The 8,686-nt window shown below is 33.2% G+C and overlaps 1 long non-coding RNA gene and 2 other non-coding genes across 3 annotated transcripts; 2 read left to right on the plus strand and 1 right to left on the minus strand.

Annotated features, from left to right (window-relative positions):
• Positions 1 to 2,114: 2,114 nt before the first annotated feature.
• LOC132704152 (uncharacterized) lies at positions 2,115 to 2,468 on the minus strand. Its single transcript, XR_009619239.1, has 3 exons — positions 2,375 to 2,468; positions 2,251 to 2,314; positions 2,115 to 2,194 (listed from the first exon to the last, which is right to left on the minus strand). It is a non-coding gene; the product is annotated as an uncharacterized LOC132704152 (long non-coding RNA).
• Positions 2,469 to 5,647: 3,179 nt separating this feature from the next.
• On the plus strand, positions 5,648 to 5,720 carry Trnaf-gaa (transfer RNA phenylalanine (anticodon GAA)). The gene has a single exon. It is a non-coding gene; the product is annotated as a tRNA-Phe (tRNA).
• A 2,881-nt stretch (positions 5,721 to 8,601) lies between these two features.
• Positions 8,602 to 8,674, plus strand: Trnaf-gaa (transfer RNA phenylalanine (anticodon GAA)). The gene has a single exon. It is a non-coding gene; the product is annotated as a tRNA-Phe (tRNA).
• The last annotated feature ends 12 nt before the right edge of the window (positions 8,675 to 8,686 follow it).

Raw genomic sequence — 8,686 nt, forward strand, 5'->3', positions numbered from 1 at the left:
ATTTTATGTTATAATCAGGTTCGAAATATGTAAAAGAGATGTATTTTTCCTTATTAACCGAAACTATGGATACACAGCTTTTTTTTGCTAAAACCGGAAGCAGGAAGTGGCTATCGTATCCAGAAAGGTTCTGGAATACTACGGGCACTACAAATATTTTTTTTAAATTTAAATTACAAGCCTGATGGGCAAAACCTCTAAATTTACCAGTAAAATGATCATGGTCACGAACAATAACATCTTCTTTTAAAAAAGGTTTTTCACAAATATGACAATGGCTCGACCTTTGATCTAGACTAATTTCACTATCCATTGGTATAATATCCTTAAATTTTGAAAGAACAAATTTTGATAAATTAGATATTTCCTCCACGAACCAATCAATACAATCTAGACCACGATAACTTTTGAAAAATGATATTGAATCATCATAAGAACATTTAAAGTAATATGCAGCACTGTAAGCTTCGTGCTTTTGGTATTTCGAGGTTTTATCTGAAATTTTCAAATTTACTTTTCTCAATTGACTCTCAAAATCGGCGTAAATTACAAACGGAGTCCTTTGTTTATATATATGGTTTCGAAATTCAACGTAATCATATTTGGGAAAAGACACTTTATACTCATTGAAACTGGAACACATTGTTTCGTGGTCATGTAGACGAGTTTCGTTATTAAAATAATTCAAACACCTATCGCAAATGTATTTCTTGTGATTATATTTACTGAGCTGTGAGGAAACTAATCGAGACAAATTTTTAATGTAACAATAGTGATCTTTTATTTCTTCATGATCATTATCTTGCGGATCAGGATCAAAATCATTAACTTTTGGATAATATTTATTTTGTATTAACAACAAATTTGAATGTTTTTCGCGTTTTTCTTTTGTTAATCGTGCAGGTAACACGGAATAAAAACTAGTTTTTTCATTTTTATTAAACTCTAAGATATAAACATTGATGGAAATATCATTGTCTTTTTCAAATTTGTTTATTTTATTCATTTCCATAGGTGTTTGTAAATTTTCAGTTTTCAAAACACTTTTGTAGTTTGGATATGAAGAGGGTAAATACTGACGAAAACGTGCTGGAAAGAGTCCGCATACAACTGACCAATAAAAACACGCTATCCGTTACCCATTTTAAATTTATTAATGTTAATCTCTAAATAAATAATATTATTTAAAGCCCACCCGGAATCACGTTCCTGAAACTCTGACATTTGATTTAAAATTTTATCTTGCACATTTTCAGCAAACCAATCATTCAATTCTGTTCCTAAATCAACTACAGCATTTCCGGTGCTCAGATATTTAACATCAACTTCGCCTTGGACATCATTTTTTGCCTTAATAAATTCACCGCGAAATGTGGTATTTACTTTCAGCAATAAAAATTTCTTTAAAATTTGACTAATTTTTTGTTGAAAAATTGGACGACAATCGTTTAAAAATTGAATTAAATCTTTATGAAGTAAATTAATTATGACACCGGTCTGAACTCTTCCCTGGAAACACGACGCTACCGATTCCCATACAACCATTTCATTTGTGTTTGTCTCGCGGCTACTACTTTGTAATCCCAATCCAAAATGCTTATGTTGATAGTTAAGAATAATTTTTCTAATAGCTTTCAGATGTTGAATTGTAGTTTGTAATTTTCTTTTTAACCCAATAGATAAATCCTTTTCGTTATAAACGATTTGGTTGCAAGATTCAATATTTTTATTAAGTCTCCTAAGCCACACATCACTATCTCTAAGAGTGAACTTGTCGGAAATATGCTTTTTTAATTTTTGTAAGGTTAAAATTAAGATTTGCGCTCTATGAATGATCTGCTTTACGCGCATCGTGGTTTATTAAATATATAACAGTAAATAAGACTTACCCTGTATAATATGTTGATTAATTTTGAATTATTTTGAATTTCTTTAAAGAGTTGGGCTTTCCAATATCTTTGGATCCCTCGTAGACCAGTTTGTACTGCCCCGACGCAAAGTGTTCTAGTCTCGGACGGAAAGCTTCTGTCACGCGAGTAGGAAGAAATACTACGGAATTTTCTAATTGCAGCAACACGGAATTGCCAAATTTTGTATTAACAATTTTGCCTATCGGCAATTCATGCAGTTTGACAATCGGCTGCTCAAAATCACTTTCTGCAAGACAGGTTTGATTCAGTTGACTTAAGTCCATCTATAAATTATTATTAAATATTTTATCTCAAAATTAAAAAAAATAAAAAAACTTACGCTTAAGATTGCTGCTATTCTATTTGCGGTTACGGGTTGAGAGTACTAAGATGATCTTTAAGACCTTTATAAAATAATAACAAATGTTAAAGAATTAAAATAAAACAATAAAAAAGGTACTTACTGCTTTTTTGTACGAACACCAAACCACTAAGTTAGCTTCCACGTTGCACGAATAATACCAAAAACAACTACTGACAAAACAGAGAAAAATGAGATGTATTTATACGGTGCGAGAATACTTTCTAAAAGTTAACAAAGACACCTCCACATGCGTTGCAACAAATTTTTCCCATTACGTTAATCCCACGGAGCAAATATAAACGGGCAATTAATTATTATTCTCAACAAGCAAAACAACTTGACATTTAGACTCGGCGCGTTTTGAAATTCCACATCCCATAAAAAATGAAAGCAAGTTGGCCTTGATCTTTTGCGGCAACATACGTTCGTCCAACGTCCGAAGCGGTTGCGTCTCAAGTCGTTCCCGTGTGAAAGCGTGTTGGCCCTGAGACTCCTACCTGCACGGTTGTCTGGCGACAACCGTGGGTAGAAGACCTTCCGACTTTTAATTCAACCATGGAAGGGAGTGCATGTGTATAAATACGTTGCATGTGTATTATAGACTATATTCAGTGCAATGAATACAGAAGTGCGATGTCCATTTCCCTACGACCCTACAACTGGTAAGTTTTATATTTTAATTACCTTTATACAGTGCGCATCTTTTCTTGTGGGTTTCAGTTTGGGTTATCACTTTTTTGGTTAGTTTCTACCTGTTTTTAAAATATGATACTCATCTTTTTTACGTTGCATAATAACCGATTTAAATTGAGTGTTTTTAATATCTTTTAAATGACAGTGAATAGAAAAGGGAATTTTGGCTTTTAAAAAATAAACAATTTTTAAATTTGTTTCAAAAATGTGGGGAAAACGCGAAATATATACATATTTTTGTTTTATTTTTGTACTAAAAAATTGCAGTTTGCCCTTTTGACAATAATAATCGAATTAAATTGAGTGTTTTTAATATATTTTAAATGACAGTTATTAGGGAATTTTGGCTTTTAAAAAATAAACAATTTTTAAAATTATTTGATGACCCCCCACTTACTGAAAGTTTTGTTTCAAAAATGTTTGTTTTATGGGGAAAACGCGAAATATATACATATTTTTGTTTATTTTTTGTACTAAAAAATTGCAGTTTGCCCTTTTGACAATAATAATCGAATTAAATTGAGTGTTTTTAATATCTTTTAAATGACAGTTAATAGGGAATTTTGGCTTTTAAAAAATAAACAATTTTTAAAATTATTTGATGACCCCCCACTTACTGAAAGTTTTGTTTCAAAAATGTTTGTTTTATGGGGAAAACGCGAAATATATACATATTTTTGTTTATTTTTTGTACTAAAAAATTGCATTTTGCCCTTTTGACAATAAAACACTTTTTTAATATCATTTAAATGACAGTGAATTGAAACGTGAATTTTGGTATGCGCGTATAACTTAAAAAACAATTTTTAAAATTATTTGATAATCCCCCTTTTTGGAAGTTTTGTTTAAAAAAAATGTGTGTTTTATAGGAAACGCTACATATCATACTTTGTTTTGTTCTAGAAAAAATCGCAGTTTGTCCGTATGACAAGTCGCATATTATGTTGGCGCATCGCTTAGGGCGTCACATTTTCAAATCACACAAAGAGTACCGGGGGCTAGAATTCCCAGTACGACATACAACGACAAGGGAACATCACCAGCAGCAGGAGCAACCCGGTGGATCAAAAGAAACAAAGGAGCAGCAGGAGTACCCGGGTGGGTGGTCGACGGAGTGGGACGGCGAGGAGTGCACTTCGTATTTAGATTTCCTCCGGGAACGGGAAGAAGAACAACGCAAGGAACAGGAACAATGGGATGGTCGACTGAATCGACATAAAAAGAAGACGAAACTCCTCGCCAGACCAATTTTATGAATAAAATAAAATAAAATATATTAAAATTTAAGTTTATTTAATTATCCTCCACCGCGTCACCGCGCCGCACCGTCACCGCCCTCTACCGGGGGGGGCCTACGACGGTCGGAGCGCGCGACATCTAGCAGCGACGGGCGGAACCGGGGCAAAACAGGACGCTACACAAGCTGGGTGGGGGGCGGAGCGCACTCTGGTAGACAGGGAGGACACTAGGACGCCACGCGCGGGGGGCCCCCGCTGCGGGGGGGTTAGGAAATTGAGGTTATTTACTGTTTTTGTTGCTTATATCGGCACTATATATCTACTATTGTGCCTTTATAACTCCTTCAGTCGTAGTGGAAATTTGGAAGTATTACAAACAACGTCACACAAACCCCAACGAATAAGATGAAACGCAAACTATAGATCAAAGAATATAAAATGATCTCCTGACGTCATATCCAATATAGTAGCGGTTTTGTATGACATCGAAATTAAAAGGGGCAGACCAGCTTTCTAGGATTAATTACAGAGTAAATATATTTTTGTTTTTAGGAAAAATTGTCTGGAGTCTAACTTATTGTATTTAAGAAGGTAATTAGAAAGTTTTCATGCAAATCTAAAAATATGTACTATTGACTCTAATTATTGGTAATATACGAAAATTGTAAAAATAGGGGTTGTAAAAATCAAGATTTCAATCATGCCCAATAAAGTATACAACACTGATTAGCTTTCCTATACAGGGATCTCCGCTTCTGTTATACCTGCGGCAAGGGTTAAGTGGGAAAAGTTTTAGAGAAAACTTAGTGCATTTAATAACCGGCTAGAGATTTACCATCGGTCAATTGGTCAATATCATTTAAATACCTCTTAATTTGACAGCTGTCAAAATGTGACATTATTGAGACAACTTTTAATGCGAGCAACCCTTCTTAACTTTCCCTTTTTTTATGGTCGTCAAATTTCCTGTTCGGTAATGTCTCACAAGGGCATAAAAGATTTTATCACACTTCGTAAAATTGGGTATAATTATCAGTAGGCCATGATTTTTTTTATTTATGTATTATAAAATTATAAATCATATCAAATAATTAAGACCTAACTTTACTGAGTGTAATAAATCTTTTGTGCACTTGTGAAACATTACCGAACTGGATATTTTACGCTTTTTAAAAAAATCTAAAAATTAAATATGGCGGACATTAGGCGGGTTGCAGGATAACAAAAGGCGATTAAGGCACTTCATACGCGCTATCTTAAAGTGTCCTAACAATGTCAGATTTTGACAGCTGTCAATTGAACCGCTTTGGATTTACTGGCGAAAAGCCAAATCTGTCGTTTTCAGTTTATCGTCAATACTTTCCATTAACCTTTGCTGTAGGTATAATAGATCTCTGTGTAAAGAACCGAGCAACAAGCGGTGAAGCAAAAAATGCTTCATCGCCGAAATAGCTCAGTTGGGAGAGCGTTAGACTGAAGATCTAAAGGTCCCTGGTTCGATCCCGGGTTTCGGCAACATTTTTTTTTCAATTTTTCGAAAGTAATTGAATTTTCTGCTCCTGCAGAAAAGTTACCCAACTGCAAAAAGCATAACTTTTCAGGAGAAGCAAAAAACGAAAATGAAATTTTGGTATTTATCCTTAAAATTTTGCATGCATAATTGTGACTTTGAAAACTTTGTATTAGCAAGTTAAATATTTTAAACTTTAAAAAGTATTTATATTTAAGGGTTAATGATGAATTTAAGATAAGGGGGGAGAGAGAGAAGGGGGAGAAGCGGAAAGAGAGAGAGAAAGAGAGAGAGTGAGTGAGAGAGAGGGGGGGGAGGGAGAGAGTGATTCTAAAAGATGTTTCGGAGAATATCCACGTCAGGAAAGATCATCAGGATTAAACATAAGATCACGAATTTCACAGACTCAATTCCTGAGACTCTTGTTTGCATTGAATCCACTATGTTACTATAGCCTCGCCAGATTTTTCCGCCCTTTTAAAAACCACAGCATAGAATAGATTCCGAGAACAGTCGCAAAAAGTGTGTATCGTTGCTCTGAAGTTTCAGTATAGATCCAACGCGAAATTATAAATTAACCAATTTCATAAAAATCGTTACTGGCTCATCCGAAGTAACTTCCTTTTCTCAAAGTCGCCGCAACAGAAATTTTCTTTGTGTTTTTTTGGATTATATGATATTATTAATCTTTAATTATGTTTATCCTCCAAATGGTTTTTGTTTTGCATGACCAGCATACATTTCTGAATTTTTTTTTCTCTTTTCTCGAATTTTTTGTATTTTGTCTTAAACAATTTAATTTGAATGTCATTTAGACATGAATATCAGTGATACATATATATAATAGCTAGGAATATCTATACATAATTACATTTTTATTCTTAAGGTCTAAATCTAATTCTAATTTATGTTGTTTTGTGTAGAAATGCAAGGGTCCTCAATTTTTATAATGTGCTGTACTGAATTTTGCAGCTCTCCGTTGGTATGTTATTAGTTACATTTTTTATCAATTTTATATTATTCAAGAGTAATATTTTCTGCTCTGACGTTTGATTTTACTTGGTTTCACAAATGCTCTGTAGGGTTAAATATGCAATGATATGAAGGAAGACGGAAAACAGTATCCCCAGCCTGTTCAATCAATTTATCGCATACATACTGTTTTTTAATAGCATATAGCAACTTCAAGAAGCTGCGTTTTATTGTAACTGAATTCAAAATAAGTACTATTTTCTAACAAAAATTCCTAGATTTCAATTTTTGAACTTGATGAGATGAGCGTTGCGCACCAGACCGTTGTTGTAGCTAATATATAACAATTGCTAATAACATCGTTAAAGTTTTATTGGGGAAGGTTCGTCGAAAGCCAACACGTTGAAAATTTGAATATACCAAAATATATTAAATTAATCTTTTGTATGTTTCTTCCAGTTCAGAATTATTTAATTAAGAAATTTGAGGTCTTTCGGAAATTTTGATCAAGAAAAATTTAATGTCGATTTGGCACAGCTTTCTTGGCTAGAGAACGTAATAGTAACCAACTAGTTGAGATATTTAACATCATTTTATCAATTTACGATCGTCATGCTCCAATAATAGAAATAAGAGTTAGCAAACACAAACTACTCTATTTAACATATAATTTGAAATTAATTATGAAACAGCGCGACTTCGCCTTACGAAACTTTAATAGAACTAAAAATAGAATTGACTTTAGCACTCCGGTACGCTCCGCTCGTGCCAAATAAACTGGTGACTCAAATAGCGTTTACCACACGTGTTTGTACATGATTACGATAGCAAACATTGATATTTAGGCAACACCCCTCACCGCACTCATTCTTTGCCTAAATCCATATATTGTGATCACAATAATGGCGTTTTTATGAATCACTGATGCGATCTCTCTAGTTAGACGTCTGTGAAGGTGAAGGTAACTTTAAGAATTCCATTTTTTGTAGTTTGAAATTCTGATACAAAATTTGCAATTTTGCAATTGTTTTTATGCAACGGAATTCCATCGAATATTAAGTTAAGTAATTCAATACCTATTGTGTGCTATGAAAGCAAAATTTTATTATTACGTTTTTTGTTCAAACTAAATCTTTTGAATTATCAAATTGAAGCAAATACATTGTAGAATTAAAAAAAATCACTCATGACGTAGTCTTAAGAAAGCAAAAAATATTATTATTATTATTATTTAATTATTGTATCAGTTTTATCATTGGGGTGAGTTATTTTTTGCAGAAAATTAGAAAAAAATCCTGTCTGAATACACTCCTATTCTGCTCTGGCGACCAAGGATGGAAAGCGGTTCTAAACTGCCTGTCAAATATGTTGGCTATATGTTGTTTGGTGCTTCTTTCAGCAATAATATATCTGTTATTATTTGCAAACATTTCAAATTAATATCTAATATTTTTGGACAAAATTTATATCATTTCTATTTTTGACGTTTTGTTAAATCACAGTATACTTGATTTTAGACTTTTATAATTGATAATTAAGTCAATCTGTTCCTCGACTGGACTGCCTTGTAAATAAATCTATGGTATCTTTCATTTTCAGAGTTCATGAATTAAAGTCGGTTTGTTAGTTAAAAATATATGTACATAAAAAAATTCGATGTTTAAGCTACTCTATAAGCTCGTTCCACTGTGCGACGTCACACGGTGCTAGCCTCGATCCGGTACGTCAGTCGTCAATTTCCTTATTTTTAATTTGTAATTATTTTGGTTAATAATTATTTTCATGGTTGTCACGGTCATTAGGCTCCAAAGTCTATTGATTTTATAAAATTCAAAAAATTATTGAACTGGCAATTTTTTTAATGCGCAATAAATATTCCGTAGTAAATTGTAGATTATGGCTAAAGCTTTTAACGCCGAAATAGCTCAGTTGGGAGAGCGTTAGACTGAAGATCTAAAGGTCCCTGGTTCGATCCCGGGTTTCGGCATACTTTTTTTGT

This window comes from Cylas formicarius, unplaced genomic scaffold, assembly GCF_029955315.1.
Source record: "Cylas formicarius isolate icCylForm1 unplaced genomic scaffold, icCylForm1.1 PGA_scaffold_6__28_contigs__length_40554024, whole genome shotgun sequence".
Taxonomy (NCBI): Eukaryota; Metazoa; Arthropoda; class Insecta; order Coleoptera; family Brentidae; genus Cylas; species Cylas formicarius.